Genomic DNA, 18,074 nt, shown 5'->3' on the forward strand with positions numbered 1-18,074 from the left:
TCGTGTCGTACCATACTGTATCGTATCGTATCGTATCCTATCGCATTGCATTGTATTGTACTGAGAAAACTTTCGTCGTTCAAGTTTTATCGTTTCTTTCCGTCCCTTCGTTCTCCTGCATTTGCGCAAGGACGCATTAGACACTGTAGAAACAGGAAGATGGTGGAATGAAAGCAAAACCAGAGAACTGGGGAAATATGTAGTAAAAGTAACAAAATGAAGTAGTTTAAGTTCGACGACTTTCAAATCGCTGAATACATCGGCGAATAATCGTTGACCGTTTCCGATGTCGGTAGAATCGAGTTCCGCACGGAGAATCGATGCTGTGAGCTTTTTTGCTCGTCGGTCGAAGGTTGTAAAAAAGAAAATTAATGGACTTAGGAACTGCAACGATCATCCATGCGATCTGTAAGTAGTATGTAAAGTACACCGAGTAACGTTTCGATCATCGACGTTTATTTTTTGAATCGTGTACGTTCTAGATTAGTTTGGTGATCGAATCCAACATGCTGATCAATTGAAACACATTGCTTCGTGGATACGATCCTTGCTACGATCGTTAATTATTTCATCACTAAGGACTCCTCGTTATCACAATTTTTTATCCACGAACATATAAATATACGTTGATTAATTAAAAATTATGATATGGCGATACCAATATCGGATGTGCTACGATTAAAAAAATAACAAACGATCTGTACGCGTGTGAAGAAATATGCGAAGCATAACTATCGACGAATATGCTACCAAATACGTTATTTCTCTCATATTTATTCTTCTTTTCGCAAAGTCGTATTTATTTCCAGTCCCCCACTTGTTTCTTAACACTTGCATACCCGCGTAAGGTCTCGTCGAGCTTCAATATGTCCTAGGAAAAAAGCAGCATTTTATTCGACAAGCGATGCCACGCGAAAGATGCCGTTCCTTACTATTCTTCTTCCCTGCTCCATCGACTTTTTCTCTCCTTAAATTCCTTGGGACATGGAAGAGTGAAAGGTTGTACGCGTACCCTATCAATGTCAAACGTGGTAAGGAGAGCTCTCGAGATTGCAGCACCGACGAATGGACGAGAGAATGAAAGACGTCCAAAGAAGAGACGAATTCTTGGCTTAAGCCGAGCGTACGGTGTTTTCTTTGATTCTCTTTTCCCTTTTCCGTGTCCTTTCTCTCGCCCGCTCTTTCGTCCGATCGAAGAAGGGACTTCGAAACGAGAGAGGGGAGTAGGGTAGAGCGCGTACCTCTCTTCATCATTCTTGAAAGGCTGATGAATCATGGCATAGAATCCGACGTGAAACCCCTTGTTCGTTATTCACTGGCTAATCAAACTCCCACGTTCTCCTAGTACGCGCGAATCGATTCAATTCGACTTAGATTTTAGAGGGTGTCGAACGTTAGCCATTTTGAAACTATGGAAATATTCAGATTTACTATTTATCATTTTCTTGTAACTCTAATATTTGTGTGAAATATTTGCAACGGTTACTATTTATACTAGTTATATTGGTTGGAGTCGAGGATAAAAAAAGAAATTCACGAAAAATGTTGGAGTTGGAGGGATTTCACGTGCGTATGAACGAAAGAGGAGACACGGATACAGGAACGTTGTTAGAGGATAGAGGAGAATGTGGAACCAAGAGCTGATAGGTTTGACGGGATTTAGTGCTTGTAATGCCAAACTCGACGTCTGGTGTTGCGGTCGGCTTCGACCGACGTATTAGGGAACGGCCGCTGGGATTACGGAGCTGGGGTAAACTCGGTCCCGTTCTAAACTGTGCGACATTTTCAAAGTTACATTGCACGATGTATCTCCTCTAAACGTATTAAAACCTCCTATTAGTGTATATACTTGAGCAGGTAGTTTGGAGAAAATGCTCATAGTAGACGTAACACGTCTAAAGAAAAGCAAGTCGAATTCGTTGAAAAGGAAGTAAGAACGTAACTATCTGCATATATATAGCTGGATTGGAATCGAAACTGAAATCAAAACTGAATCGTATCAATTTCTTAACGAAACATCATCAGCTCGATTGCTCGATTTTAGTCACGATGCTATACGTTCTTTACGCCATATCTTTTTCGAGCTTCCGTCGACGATGATCCATTTTTGTTGCTTTTGCAGTCATTAACCAGGTAACTAAACTCTCAGTCTCCCGATTATACGACGAAGTAAAACATTTATGTTGAAATATTGAAAGCGAACTTGAAATCTTTCGAGCGGTTTGATAGGCTGTGGCGCCGACGCTTTCTCTTGGATTTTCGTGCCCGTCGGACCTTATGCTACGCTTTAGAACTTCAGGCTGTAGCTTCCTTTACGCCGCGTATCCCATTGCCATTTTTCGAGCATGTGCTCATTGTAGCCTCTTCGGTATTCTATCTCTATCCCATTCGAAAGGCCTGCATTATAGATCGTGTGAAATCCAAGTGCCTGACCCCAATCGAATACCCGACCCGCGAGAGAAACAGGTACGAGGGAGGAAGAGGAGATAAAGTCGAATAGATACGAAGAGGGCAGATATAAGGGTAGAGAGTAAAGTAGCGGAAGAGAGAGAAACATGGTTGAAATCCCATGTGAGTAGGATGGGTCGCGGAAGTAGAGTGCATCGATCAATAAATCTCGATGAAGATAACGCTCATGTAAACGCTTGAACTCTACGACTTTCCGCGTTCCAGTCCTCCGCGACAAGTCTTACCATTGTTTGCCAATGTTTTCTACTGATTTTTACGCTTTTTACGCATGCTCCGCTAAACTGTGCTTCTTTCTTGTCGCAATAATGGTACTGACGGTAGTCGTTGCGCTGTTCTCAATTTTAAACCACGCGACCAATTCGTTCATTTTTCAATGGTTCGTACGTTTTTTTTTTTATTTTATTTTGGTTTTTTTACAATTTGTCCTGAAGGACATTTGGTAAAGTGTTATATCTTATTGGTGAAAAAAGAAAATAAAATAAAAATAAATATAGCATGCGGGTGGCTACCCCCAGCGGAGTGCCAGCTTCGTCTTTCTAAGTTATATCTTTTATGTGGTTCGTACGTGTTAAGATTATTAGATGTATGTGAATACAAAGGAACGCGTGGATAAATTGTAAGGTAGAAAATATATATGTTAGAATATAATCTAGTAGTTAAGGTTAATAATCTGTGGAAGATACAATGTTTACGTTGAAATAATATTCACTGATGTTTATTAAACAGAACTACAGAACCTGATGTATACAAGCGTGTGCAAGAATTGTTGATTGTTGGCCAGTTACTTTCAGACTAGACTTAAGTAGTAACCCATGATCCCTTAAATACTTTTGAAAACCCCACTCTCTATACAGTAACGAGTATGACCTGTGTAAGTGTCCTGTTCAAATGCCTGTGTGGGTGTCTGTGTAAGGGTACTTATGCCTATACGTGAAATATCGTTGTATTCCAACAATATATTTTAAAAACTAAAGTGTAAATACAAGTCGGAATATAATATGAGCTGATCCAGATCCGCGCGCTAGTGTCACAGGCCAAATTCGACTAACTATGCGATAAGTTAAAATTCCAAGCGCCTTATCATGTGTGACCGTCCGGGTAGCATTCGTTCTTAGCCGTCTGGGTGGCATTGGTCACTCTAGCCGTCCTTAGAAATATATGATAAGTACTATCAAAGGCCTTCTCCCACTCCAACGAATAAAGGATATAAATCTCCCTTCGAAATCATCCAAGTTAGTCTGAATAAACGCGTACTAGCCTGAATATTAAAAAGTCTATCTTCGCGAACTGCAAATACTATTTTATTGTATAAATTGAGTGAAAATAAAGAATTCGATCTCCCGTTCGGAAATCGACAAGTTCTTTTTTATTTTAGTCAATTGTTGAATTTTTTACGCGACGCTAGCAGTGTTACCCTATGACTGAAGTCAACGTCGCCTATCTACTGTTTATGGTTTGCCTTCGATCCAGTCTTTTATCGATACGCTGTCGATGGCTTCAGTGCTTGAGAAAACTAAAAGACCAGATGTAGAGTTTTCTTAGAAGTGGTGACCATTTCAACAGTATGTATTCGCAGATACGCTGTAATTCTGTTACGTGAACACATAACGCCAAGAAAGTGATAGTTCGATTATTTGGATCTTGAACCCGATTTAACACGTTCGTCACCACGTTGCACATATCTATGTTTTTTTTTTTTTTTATTTTGGTTATTTTACAATTTGTCCTTATGGACATTTGGTAAAGTGTTATATCTTGTTGGTGAAGAAAAAAAAAATATAAATAAAAAATAAATATAGCATGTGGGCGGCTACCCCCAGCGGGGTGCCAGCACATATCTATGTGACGGGTATACTTCCGTGCGGGCTCTTCTTGTTCGAGTTAATTAAATATACGATATTAAATATCGGATATACAACATAAAAATATTAAAAACACATTATGCCATACTTTTTATTAATTTATATTCTGGATAATATATTATATTATTTTCTATATCGCATGGTATTCGTTAAAACATTCCAAACACATTTGGGGTGATTTTGGGCACTTCGAACAATAGTTGTAGACTGCTCGCTTTCAAATATATTTTCACGCTGTTTACTGAAAATTTTTGGATGAAAAAATCACCGACGTACGTCTCACAAGTATGCTTCTCCACTAAATGAAAGATCTGAGATATCTGCCATGAGGTGCCTCGGAATACTCTAGCTGGAAGGCTTATCGCTTTCTCCGTTTCAGAAATAAATAATCTTTTCTTTACAATGAATCGAAGGGGATAAACAATGCATTCCTGCTTGTCGCTCTATTTGCGTTCTGCGTATCGGCGGTCGCATTTGGGCCTCGCAGTAAACTTAGCAGAATCACGCTGAGCGACGAACGTGTTAAAAGAGAATTTCTAGTGATTCTGGCCGTAACGAGGGAACGAGACAGCGTGAAACTTAATCACAATTATAATTACATATAGATACTTGTGAACGAGAACTTGTGAATATACAAAGAGTGGATAGAATTTGTCGAACTTCAAAACGCAACTTGCGACTGATAATTATGGAAATTTAATTCAAATCGAAAGAGGAAGAAAGACAGATGTATTTATTTTTCGATAAGTATTAGAGTTTAGAACTACGCAAAAATTGTTGGTTCGCGAAGCATAATTATCGCGAAAAAGCAGAAAACACGGGAAGCACAACGGATTTGAAAAACGAAACAAAGCGAGAGTGAGAGAGGTGGGGAGGGAGAGGAGGGCATACAGGAAGAAAAGACACAACAAATACAGGTTATTCGGAGGAAACATGCCGTAAATTGGCCCGGGAATTCTGCCGCTGGCAGTGCAACGCATCGTGCTTATTATGATTAAGTAAAACCACGTTGGAAAATTATTACAGTAGTAGCGAATCTAATACGAAATTAAAAACACTAGGTTGTCGTGCATTATATCAACAATGCCAATATTTCTGTACATTCGATAAATTATCGCTCGTAAGTATGCATGACGTCGTGAAATTTTTGCGAAGCTTCAGTTTAAACATATTTTCGAGGAATAAAGCTTCCGTCTCTTATGAAAGTCAGAAAAATGAAAACTAGTTGCGTGTACGGCGCACAGGTTGAATGATAAATCGTATATTTATTTTGACGCACATGACTAAAAATATGACAATGTTAAATTCGTACTGATTTCTCTAAAATTATAAAGTTAGTAAAAACATCGTTTTTTCCTCTTGTGCCTCTTTCACTTGTAATTTCTTATTCTTTCAAAAATTGCAAAATTCAGTCCATTTAAAAATGTTTATTTTTATTTCAGAAGATAAACGACATTCTTTTTCTGACGTTTCACCGTCACCTATGATTCTTAGTTCGTTCGAAAGCTTCGTATTTACTACAATTTTCTCTCGCCTCAGATTTCGTTTTCCCTAGCCACATAGTTTAAATTCTCTCCTTTACGTTAGTTTTATCGTTGCGTATTCGTTCAGGCATGTCGAGAAAGGTAAAAAGAATAAATTTGGTTTATCGCGAAATCGCTTGGCTAGAACGTGATATAGGTAAGCGAGATAAGAACAATAAAAATGGTCCCCAATCATCAAATTGGATTCGTTGCAATTTTCTTGATTGAACTTACGACGAATCGTTCGAAGCCGAAAGCTCGCTCGAAAATTTTTCTCGGCCGCACGTGCCGGAAGGAAGCTACCTGCGTTCCGACGTTTTCTTCTACCGTTTCTAACTGATTTACGGGACGATTGCTTTCCTCGCTGTCGTTTTTTTCATTCCTTTCTTTCTTTTGCCTCCGCTTTGTCCCCTTCTTGTTGCGGTTTGCTCTCTGTGCGAAACTTTCTACCTTCGATATCGAAAATTCCACCGTTGAACGTGATCGTTGCTTTCTTTCAAAGCTTCTTTTTTTATCAGAACTTTGCCTTTTCTCTTATTTACAGATTACCCATGAAAGTTTGTCGACAGTACGATATTTCTAATCGTTGCTATTTTCGCCGCTATCAAATATATGGCTGATATACTGGGTATTCGTATCAGAATTCAGAATAATTTAAGAGCGTCGTATGCTCCACGAATGTAGGTACGTAGCATGTATGTGCATATGTATAACTTGGTGTTTGATCGCACGATTTATCGAATCGAACGGAATATGTAGTAATCGACCATAAGATCAGACGATCGTCGAAACGATTCGACAGAGAACTTTACATATGTTCGATGAGTCCGCGATCCGATATCCATTATCAAGATCCCGAATGTCTGGTTTACGAGTGTTTACCAGCAGGATTTCCTACCGAGACGTCCGTTAATGGCAAGCTAACGATTTTCTGCAGCGCCATTATTCATCGTCGTTGGTACCATAAAGTTCGGCCACGGTCGGTCGGGCTAATGGCGGGTTGCGCCCAAGTAACGGTCCTTCCCTAAATCGAGTATTAAATCGTTCCGCTAACGGAGGACGATAATTTGTCGCTAGGGGCAGGTGTTGAGTTCCACTGGACTTGCAGAGGGCTTTGACTGTTTGTCTTTGGCTACTGAAAACTTTATACCCACACCAATAGTTCAACTAGAAATAGACGATCAATCGAACATAATTTAAGGGACGACGTCACATTTGACGTAACGAATAGAGAAAGCTTCGAAGCAGGTACTGTCAATGGTTAGCAGACTTTGCCGATGTCACGTCGGAGACACAAAAGATCGCGAAATTAACGGATCGCCGGTGATCTCCTCGCGTCGCGGTTCGAACGAAATGATTCTTTCACGAATAGGGTGAAGAAAATAGAACTTCGTATGCGACAATGAGATTTATTGCAGAAATCCGACAGAGTGACGGTTACAACAGCGTGGTTCGGAATGTTAGGACAGACTGACTCGAGATGCTACAACGGACTGTTTTAGCGCTGGTTTGGAAGGTCCTTCTACCGAGGGTCTAGTCTCTTTGGAGGGACCTTTTTAGTTATTGTTTCAACAGATGTGGCATGCAGGGTGTTCGGTCTATCTGGTTACTGAGCGGATGGTTTCCTTGAGTGTGTGACACCGACAATGTTCGAAGCGACCAGGAGCATCCAGGAGAAGGCTGAATGAAAATCATGACTTCTCGGTGCCAGGTTGATCAGTGTTCAATCGAGGAGAATGAGAAATTTTAAACTTCTGTTTGCAATCAGATATATATGTACATTGTATATAGCAGTGGAGAAGAAACAGATTGTCAGGATGGGAAGGAAAATAGACTATCGGTAATGGGATAGTAACGCTGATAGATCAATCGGTATATGGACGTGCAACGTGAAAAGCGGAAGTCTGCGGTTACAACAGGAGGTAAAATCGAACACAAATATGGGCGCAGTAGCTCGCGTCAAAACTTGCTCACCGCATATTTGTCTTGACGCGGTTGGTTATTATACGATGATCCAGTGGACAACTCGATAAGCACGCATCTGTCCACGTCTACGTTCAAATAAGTTCCGAATATAGAGTCGTGGTATTTCACGTACGTAGTTGCGCGCGTATTACGAGACGCGGATATGTGACATATCGCGTGCACCCTGCAAATTTCCCTGCAACTTCGTCGATTGCAATTTACGGTCGATTCAATTAATCCACTACTAGCCGTTCGCTACTCACCGATCGTTGCAAGCTATGGCATACCACTATGCATCGATTATAATTGCCTGGATTCGTGGTTGTTCGTTTCATTCGACCATCGTTATTTTCACCTTCGTTCCGTCGAACCATGCGCTAGCGGAATTTTGCCAGTGAAAAGAGCGCAATTAGCGGCGTGATATTCGGTCATCTGCATTTTGACGTTACTTCCGCAACGGAGAACCAGGCTGACGATGTTCGCGCAGCATTGTTATTCGAAAATTCGGCGTGACGTAAATTGCGAACGACGAGATGTTCAAGGATGTCTAATTCCCGTCAAAATTATTCCCAGTGAGACGGATAATGCCTCGTTAATAGCTCGGTCTCTTTTGAAATTTTGTAAAAACCGCGAACATGTTTTCGTTGCAACAAATTATGAATAATCGGTATGACGCCACTCTTTGGCAGATGTTTATTCTCCGTTTTTCTCTGACAAGGTAACATTAATGCTCTTAATACATAGTCTGCAAATGACAGAAAGCCCCGAAAATTGATCAAACGTTTCAGCTTCTGGATGATCGATTCAATCGATCGAACGAACAGGATTCAAACTGGTTGGAGTATCGTGGTGAAATTCTTGTTGGTAACAGGTAACAGATACATAGATTGTTTCGTGTCAGGTTGCAGTAAACGAAGTTAGTGGCCGAGGTTTCACGTGGTTTATTAAACGTTTCAATTTGTCTATTGTTTTTCGCTGTGAATCGCGCTCCCCTGTCCAACCATCTGCCGACAAGGTACTTCTCGTTTATCGGACTTCAGTAGAGCGAGTTTGAATGCCCTTTGCCCAGACCATCCGTCGACGTAAAAACGCGAAAGCAATGCGATGCTGCAAGTTGTTATTTTTTTAGCTCATCGCGCGAACCGAAAATCGATAGCATAAAACAAAATATTTTTCCCTGTTCCTGATCCTTTTTTTGGTAGCAGCAGCCGGTGCTCTTTGGCTTTACGTAATGGTCAGTTTCGTGTAACGCGTTTTACAATTTTAAAGATCGGGATCGTCGAGAAAAATGAAACTGAAATATTTAGATCGCTTCGCGTGCATCGAAGCCCATTTTAGAAATCGGTTTTTTTTCGCACGTATCGTTTATAGCCAGCAGGGATTTTTTTGAAGCATGCGAACACCTTGCTGGTGAAAATTTTGAAAAGCTCCGAAACACGCTCGTTGTTCCAAGCTGGAGGCTTTCTGGTTGATAAGACGTATCAGTCAACAATAGCCATTATCTTTAAACGAAATCTTTTCACGTAAGACCGATGTACTACCTGTTATCGATGCACCGCTCCGTTGTCGCGTTTTAGGTGAGCTGACTGGCCATCGAAGCACCGATTCCCATTGCAGATGCTATTTCTGATAATAGAACCGAGATACTGATCTCTCTTGCTCGGAGTTAAAACGGATTGTGCGCAATTTTGCGTACGCATACCAGCTGACCCTCTCCGAACGTACAATCCCTCGGAATGGCAGCACCGTCAGATCGGAGGGGTTGATACGTTCCTACGGATTCTTTGCTTTAATGCCGTTTATACGGATCTGACGTTATTAACGAGTTCGTGCGAGATAAGGAAGGATCTCGCAGTCAAGATCGATGAGTTCGAGGGGGAAACACGAACCTATTGACTCGACTCGACTCGACCGTACTCGATTTTATTCTGCCTGCGACTGATCCTTCGAATCGATCGGCTCAACCATCGAGCGTTTAGATATTTTAATTTTCGCCCGATGTTTGTTGTAGAAAAATGTATTGACACGATATCGCTTCTCTGTTGTCTCACGGACTTTGTATCACGTCGTCTTTCTATTTTAATCGATCGCTGTCTATAGCAAGTGGAATTAAAGCGATCGTATAACGTTGACCGATCTTTCGTTTCGTTCGAATTATTGTTAATATCGGTGTTGTATTTCGTTTTAATTAGTCGCGTTACACGGTCGGATAGCGTTTAGATATTGTGTTACAGTCGTGATTTCGATGGAAGACACAAGGGTGTGTTTGAAATGTTTTGACATCGGTTCGAAACGTGTCGCTCACGATAAATATGTAAATGCGATTGCGCAGCGAAGAGAAAAATCGTAGGGGGAAGAAAATTTTCGATAAAACTAGTTTCCTATTTCAAAGATCGTTTTGGCAAGGTGCATTTGGTCGAATAACGAAATCCGTGGTAGAATGCGGCAATTTTTTTGCAGATTTCTTGCTCCGAATGGCGAGTGCGGAGGACAGAAGTGCTTGGAGAATGATTCGGACCGCGTGTAGAATACGATCTCGTATACGTGGTTATCGAGAGGGTGACTTAAACGATGGCTGAGCTGAATCGAGAACGGAAGTACAAAACCCAAGGAAATGAAATATTCCACTTGGATATTGGACAGATAAGGAATATTCCGGAGAAAATGATCGTTGCACGCGCCTGTTGAAAACTGTACGATAGGTAGTCGTTCTACTACGTAATTCTGGCAGGTTTTCGCAAATGAAGGAGCAGGGCCAAAAGTCTTTACTCAACTCGGTTGGAATTAGCTCGTACGGTGCCGTACAGAATTAGCCGGAAAATCGACAGTCGAAACTGGCAATGTGGTACGAGCTTGTTAAACGACAATGCTTAATTCGAAGGTTAATCAATCTCGGTCTCTTTGCTCGCTGTTAATATCCTGCCTTACTCGTGTCATCGTGTTTAGTCGTGTTTTTAGTCGCGCGTGGAGACAATAACATTTTCATGTACATGCATCTGTACAATAGGATTCGTTTCGTGCATAGAACGCTATCGGATCACATGAAAACAGTAAAAAGCGGAAAATCGAAAATAGATAAGAAAGTCCCACGTTTGACATCAAAGGGAATAAGAATACTGGAAAAATGAGACGAAACGATTGCGGAAAAACTGATTTTGCGAGCACGTGTGTAACAGAGACTATGGCTTCGCTTTAGAAGTAGGCGAAAATATTTGTTCCGCACGAATTCTTCTCTTACGACTACAGTTTCCCGGTTAAAATAGGAAAGACAGTGCGGGTATTTTCGTTGACAAATTTCATTCTTTCTTTTTTTTACATTTATTTTGCATCAATTTATTCAACATATTTTTACTTTATCATAGCGAATAGCAGAGGCTAAGAAGAACGATTGTAAACGCGTTTGTGCGAACTAATTGCTCGCAAATTGCCCGTGTATACAAGAAACAGTGACACTGCGAGCTGCATGGTCGCAGTTTCGTTGTATTCACGCGTAAAAACAAATGAATTCGTATCTTTTATTTTTTCAAACAGTTTGTCAATTGTTTGAATTCGATGTTGCTGCTCGATGCATATAGCAGCGATTTTAGAAAAACAGTTGGCATCAAATCGTCTTACATACGGTATAGATATACAGTGAAGAATACAACGAGCGAATATACAGGCGTAAGCACATGCTTGGAAAAATATAAACGTGTGTATATATGTATGTGAGTATCTACTTCAGGTTTTTGGTTGGTGAGGGAAGAGCAGAGGGAGAGGGACTCTGAAACTACGCGAATTTCGCCCTACGCAGTTAGTCGATGTACTTAACCCTCGGGTTATTCGAGGGAGCACTAAATAAGGAAACTTCTTCTTCCTTTTGACAGTTGAATTGGGAAATGTTGTTACGAACTTGATAATTGCAATTTCATTATCGAGCTGACGTATATATATATACGTATCATGTATGTATAATGCGTCGTGATTAATATTTCAGTCAAGGGACTGGGCACTGATTCGAGCAAACGACGACGACGACCGCGAAAAGGTTTTGTTTAGCCCTTTCTAGATCGATCCAGCGATCAGAATGATCAGCGGAATTCGCAAAACGTGACCATGGTGGGAACGAAGAAAAAGTAAAAGCAAAGTCTGGCTGCGTGAACGGTTGAATATGAAGGAAGAAGGGAAGGAGAGTCGATATTCGGACCGCAGGTGCTGTGACAACGAAGAGCTTGCGGTAGCTCGGCTTGGCCAAGGCTTTTTACGAGTTTTCAGCGCTAAACTTGCATTTCTTTAGCGAGCGCAAAGGGAGGTGGAAGGAAGACAGGAAGTCGGTAGTGGTGGGCGGAACAGGCACGAAAGAAAGAGAAAGACCAAAGAGGAAACTACTATCCCGCTGATTTTATTCAAATTTTCTCCAGGCGAAATATCCACTTCCTTCGAGCTTTTCCTGCCTGTTCTTTCTCTACGAGGTTCACTCTTTTGCATTTTAGCTAGCCGATACAGGCGAAAATGCGGCGTCAACGAGGAGTCAGTCGCATCGTGCTCTGCTTTTCTTCCTTTACAGTCACGTATACTTGTTTTCTGCTCATTTCAACATTTTCTCGTTTCTTCGCGAATTTCCTCTCCTTTCTCTCGTAAAGAACACTCCGCGAGTTTCGTTCACCGACTTTGCGTTGCTTTCTCGTCCTATGGTCTGCCAATTATCACGCTATATATGCGTCTATCGAAACGCGAATACTCAACGATATGACGGACGATCGATAACGTTTTAAACCGGTCTTGGTTTAGTCCTATATTTTATTTCCAATTCTTATTATTTCTTGTTTTCTTTTATTCGTTCTTACGTCTTATCGTTGGAGAGAAGAAATCGCCGAAAGGCGATTCTGCATGGTGATTTATTAACACCCTGAAATGAAACGAAACATCGAATCCGTATTTTTCTGTTGAACGCGACCGGAGGACGTAGTCTCGTATAGTTTGGAAAATTGACGGTCCACGCGATACGATAATCGCGCGGAAACTGTTCGGTCGAGCGTTTCAATTCGGCGCTATCCGAAGCTATCTTATTTTCCAACAATCGATCACGCATTGTTGCACGAAACACGAATGCACGATTCATTTCCAACTCTTTTCTTTTCAGGAAAAGCCCTGTTAGAACAATATGAAAAGTGCAATACATAATTGTACTTTGTTCGTGGAACACAGCAAACAGATAGTTTCAATTTATGTAAATTTTCTACTAAATAAATAAATAAATAAATAAATGTAGTAAGAAAATATTGTGCGTCAAAGGAAAAGAGGAAAAGATTGCTTATTTGACATTATTGTAGGTTAACACGTGCTTTCTTTATTTAATATTTAAAAGACGAATGCAAAAGCGTTTCTCTTTTTCGAATCAATTGCGATTGCGAGTATCGCGAGTATTCTTGGACTAAATCTTGGCGATCTCGTAAGTAAACGATTCTAATAAAACGCAACGTTGGCAAAGATCCTCGGGATTTCATAGATTACGGTCGGTTTTGTTTCCCTTTCTTGAGCCGAACCTCGGTTTTGAGTTTTTCCCCGGCCGCAATTCAGTCGAGCACGAGAATGATGGACGGTTTGCTTGGCGCGATTAGAAGAGGATCGTCCTCTTTTTCCGAGCAGAAGGAAACAAAGCCACGGGTCTAAACGCAGCTGTCGAGCTTGCTGGATGTTTTTGCTCGTGCTTTTATCTCGAACGTCAAACATTCAATGGGATTAGGGAATAAATGCACGAAACGCAACGATGACATCTTAACCGAGTTTCAACGATACATTCTAACAAAAGAATCGCACTTGGCGCACGTTGTATAGATTTTTCATCGCTAAAGCTTTATCGAAAACTTTTCATCGCGAAGAATTGCGATTGCATCGCTACTATATATATATACATATAGGTATATCAGTTTAACAGTCTTTAAAATAATGAAACGTTGAGTAGAGCTATTCGTCGTAGAACTTGCTGTCTGGCGGAAGTTTACCGTTCGTCGTCGAGAGAACTTATGTATATAGAATAGAATAGAAATCCAGGCACGTAAGGAACATTGGGTCTGCGTTATTAAATTATACGACACTCTTGTGTCGGAAAATGTGGCGTATTTTACGCTCGCTTTATACACCAAGTAAAATAAAATACAGTCACGCGTTAATTTTTCTTTAGTACAGCACTCTCGAGCGTTGGATTGTTCGGTTCCTTGTTATCGCAGGACGTGGTATTTCCTTTGTTTGTTATTTGCGATTTATTCGTGCAACACTGTTAAAATGATAAAATGTAAAATCCGTCGAGTTATATTTTAAATCGCGATTCATTTGGGGTGACTCGAAACTGATGTATTCGAGACTGCGAAAACGAATATCATTTAGAATCGTTAAAAATTCCATCATTACTACGATTGCATCGTTCGATGGATTACAGCGAAAGCGATCAATCCAACGAGATCGAATCGTTATGGATTACGTACGCCTTGGGAAGAAATTGATATAAACGTTCCATGTACCTAGTTATCTTCAGCTGCACAGCTACGGCGTCAAAGTTGTCTCGTCTATCTCTGCGTCGTTGTAATTTGTGGTATAAAGTTTACTGTTCGTGTAATTGCGGTGTCATAATGTCGAAGGAGGTAACTAGCGGTGCAAAGCCGCCGATGCGGTAACTCGAGTGTTGGAAGGACTGCATTTCGAAGCTAATTATGGTCCAAAAACTCGCCGCTTTCTAGATTAAAAACAATCCTTTAAGACTTTGGACTCGGTAATAATTTTCTAAGGCGAATTTTTGATCGTTGACGAGAAAATTGTAGATTTATTTTGCCAGCCTGCGTATACGGAGGAGATGTAGGACAGAAAACGGAAGATACGGAATCGATGGAGCAAAATCAGTTAGGGAAGTTTGTACATACAATGAATTTTGGACTATGTCCGATAGAAGCTCTTACCACTTATCGTTCGACGAAATCGTGAGCCGTACTTCGAACAAGCATCATTCTTCGCATGTGTTGCAACCTGTGTTTTTCGTTCGTCGGAGCAAATTCCGTATGAAACTTTTATGCATGTAACGTCTTATTAGCTTCCCAAATGCAACCGAATATTTCTTGCATTTGATTCTGGAAACGTAAAATTATCGCTACTATGAAAGGAAAGAGAAGAATGCACAAATAAAACAACCGGTACGAACGAAAGAAAAGAGATAAGCGTAGGTTTGTGATGTATAATAATTTAGATGTAGTAAAAAAAAAAGCAAACAGCATTGGATTAAAACGAGAACGTTTCTTATCTACGAGAAACCGTGTCCGCGCGTTGTACGATAGTTATGATCCGATTAATTTCACTGAAACTAGCAACGCCTATGCAGATTCGGTTGCACTCTGTACAAGAGATTCAATTAGTCTCTGATTACGAATATAAATGCATTTACGAGGCAGCAACGAAACGCGTGTCGTATTTAAGACCATTGTAAAGAGAACAGAATGCAGTAGTAGTAAACTAAATTCATTTGAAAAGCCTCGCTCCAGTATATCTGCTAGGATTAGAAATGGAATTTTGAAATACGAGCATCGTAAATGCTACTATTTCACGAACAGTCAAATAGCTTAACGCATATATTTTCTGACGCAATGATTGGTCGATGGATCGGAAGAGGCAAATGGATCGTGAAAGCAATGAAATTGCAACGGGGATGAAATTCTTTCGACCTACAGACATTGTTCTCGATTGAGTTTCGAATGGGCACAAAAATTTATGTGACGATATACGTGTATGCAAAACGGTATGCGATGATGAAATCCGATGGTCTCGAATAGATTATCGGATGGTATGCGTCGTCCTCGAAGGACATTGAACAAAAATGTAAAAAGAAAAATAAAAGATTATAACGACACAGACACGACTTGCAAGCGTATACCGAGGTTCACACGAGTTACTCGTAATCACGTTGTTTTAGTTTACGCGTGTCGTGGTGCACGGGAACTTTGTACGTACGTACGACAGATTTGCTGCAAATTCGAAACACAGACCGATCACGAACAATGAGAAACGAACTTCCGATCGGACAGGTAGCAGGCACGCGAAAATTAGACAATTAGGCGAAGACGCTTTGGATGCCGTACGATGACACGCGAATCGTAAACGATTGATCGATGCACCCGGAAGCGCCAGATAGCGAAAGGGTAGAGGTATGTAGGTGTGTCGACGTTTTGGCGCGAGGACAGTCGTAATTGCTCCGCGACGAGAACACGAAACCGTGCGTTTCAAGTTCGGCCGACGACTGACGAACGTACCTGGGCACGACGCCTGCGCCCGTTCGTAGCCAACACACCTCGACGCGTTACGACCGTGCCGCGCGCATCACGCTTTGCCGATGCATCCAGATTACTGTCTACCATATCGCTGCACAAGGATTCCCTTGCACGGAAATGCAAATCCTGCAACAGGAGAAACAGTTTAACACTGTGGCTTCGTAACATCGTCATTGCTTTTACCGCAAGCATTACCATCGGTACCGCTATCGTCACCATGATTATTCCGTTTGCTTCTTCTTCATACCCGAGGCGTAGCTCTCTTTCTTCGTTATATCGTAAAATCGTGTCTGCTTGTATCAACAAGAACGTGATACATGTTTGTGATAGATGTTTGAACCATCAATTAGAGAAAAGGAGTTGGTGCCACGATCGGGAAAGTTTCATCGGAAGTTACCAAACGAAATTACAAGACGAGTGAAACGTCGAGCGGATAAGACGAACGACCATGGTCGATGTTTGGTTTGATCGTTGTTTGAGATTAAAATTAAGTCGTGGTTCGTTTCGCGCTAACGAGGCCGCGGTTCTTAATTGGGACGAAATAGTCCGAAACGCGATAAAAATACTTACCCGATCTTTCAGCCTCCTTTCGTTGATCGTTATCGTTTGTCAGCGATTAATAATATCCAAGTTCAATCAGTCGTCGTTAGTGATTTCGCAGTATTCGAGTTGAATTTTTTCGAGTGGACACGATATAGATACGATGTGCCTACGGTGATGGAAGAAAGATCAAAACGAGAAGCACGGACGAACGAAATTTGGAAGATAAAATACAGAGGAAACGCGGCATATCAATTAATAAAGAACGCAAATGGAGATGGAAAAGGCGACTGAGCAAAGATACGTATTCCTTTTCTCAGTCTTATTAGGTGTTCCTTCCTGTTGGATCCGCGCGTGACAGATTGGCAGTGGAAATGACGGGTCAGCGTTTTCCGCCAGGTGTGGAAACGCAAAGAGAGAAGTTACCGGATTAAGCGGTTCGCTCCTCGTCCGACCGTAATAAGAGTCAGCATCTTTTTCTGGCCAATATTTCACGTCGTTACACACCATTTACTCGCAATTAAGATTCGGAAATTTCTGTAGGATGCAGTTTATCGAGAGCATACCGACTTTCCCATTTTCACCAACTCTGAACGTCTTATGTTTGCGGCCTGTCGACGCCTACCTATCGCTCCCCCATTTTTGGCCTCGCTTATTATTCTGCTCGTCCTCTACGGATAATGTTTCCAACGCGCCAGCGAATTACTGTCGGAATTTTACGTCTTACGATTCCACGTTTTTCGCTTTCGACGTTTCGCTTACGGTCATCGTTATATTCAACGAGCAGCCATTTTTTTTACAACATTCGTAGTTATTGATTTATTCGTATACCTACACACTTTATTTATTTCATCGCCGTTGCGGTTGTACGTAGACAAGCATCGCGAGAAAACACGTAACAATTAACGAATTTGCAAAAAGTGAAGCGTCATTGAAGCACGCAATCGATATCCTGTCAAACATTGATTTTTACATGGACGTTTAGACGTACACATATTACGTAAAAATGGTAAAAAGTTAATTTATTTTTTGTTTAATTTAGTTTGTTTACTTAGATTAACGGGATGAACTGTTTTATGCAAGCATTATGAGTAGCAATCGCGCGAGCGAAGCGATATAACGCGATTAAACAAAGAGCGGAATAGACAAGCAAAGTAACTTAATGGTAGAAACACAGTTGATAAAAGACTGTAAACGAATTAGCTTTTCGAACGTTTACTTTCAATAATAGGTACACTATTAACTTCGTTACGAAGTTCGTACTACTTTTACGCTGTAGTGAAACAACGCATTAAAAGTAATAATCGCTTTACGTGAAAGTGGTAGATCTCGCTGGCGACGAAAACGATTTGCAAAGTTTAATCTACGTGTGGCGTATTTTGTTACTTGATAACAAACTTACAGAGAAACTCGAACGTTGTTAA

At 41.0% G+C, this 18,074-nt stretch overlaps 1 protein-coding gene across 8 annotated transcripts in view; it reads right to left on the minus strand.

The window, feature by feature from the left end:
- Nucleotides 1-16,089, minus strand: part of LOC132906281 (contactin-2-like) — a 38,012-nt gene extending 21,923 nt beyond the window's left edge. The window contains exons 1-2 of one of the 8 annotated variants that reach the window (XM_060958331.1): nucleotides 15,798-16,089; nucleotides 14,752-14,919 (exon numbers count right to left, since the gene is read on the minus strand). The gene's annotated coding sequence lies outside the window, so the exon portion shown is untranslated. The other 7 variants (XM_060958328.1, XM_060958324.1, XM_060958326.1 and 4 more) reach the window with 7 other exon arrangements.
- Between the last annotated feature and the right edge of the window lie 1,985 nt (nucleotides 16,090-18,074).

Source organism: Bombus pascuorum, chromosome 4 (genome assembly GCF_905332965.1).
Source record: "Bombus pascuorum chromosome 4, iyBomPasc1.1, whole genome shotgun sequence".
In the NCBI taxonomy this organism is placed as follows: Eukaryota; Metazoa; Arthropoda; class Insecta; order Hymenoptera; family Apidae; genus Bombus; species Bombus pascuorum.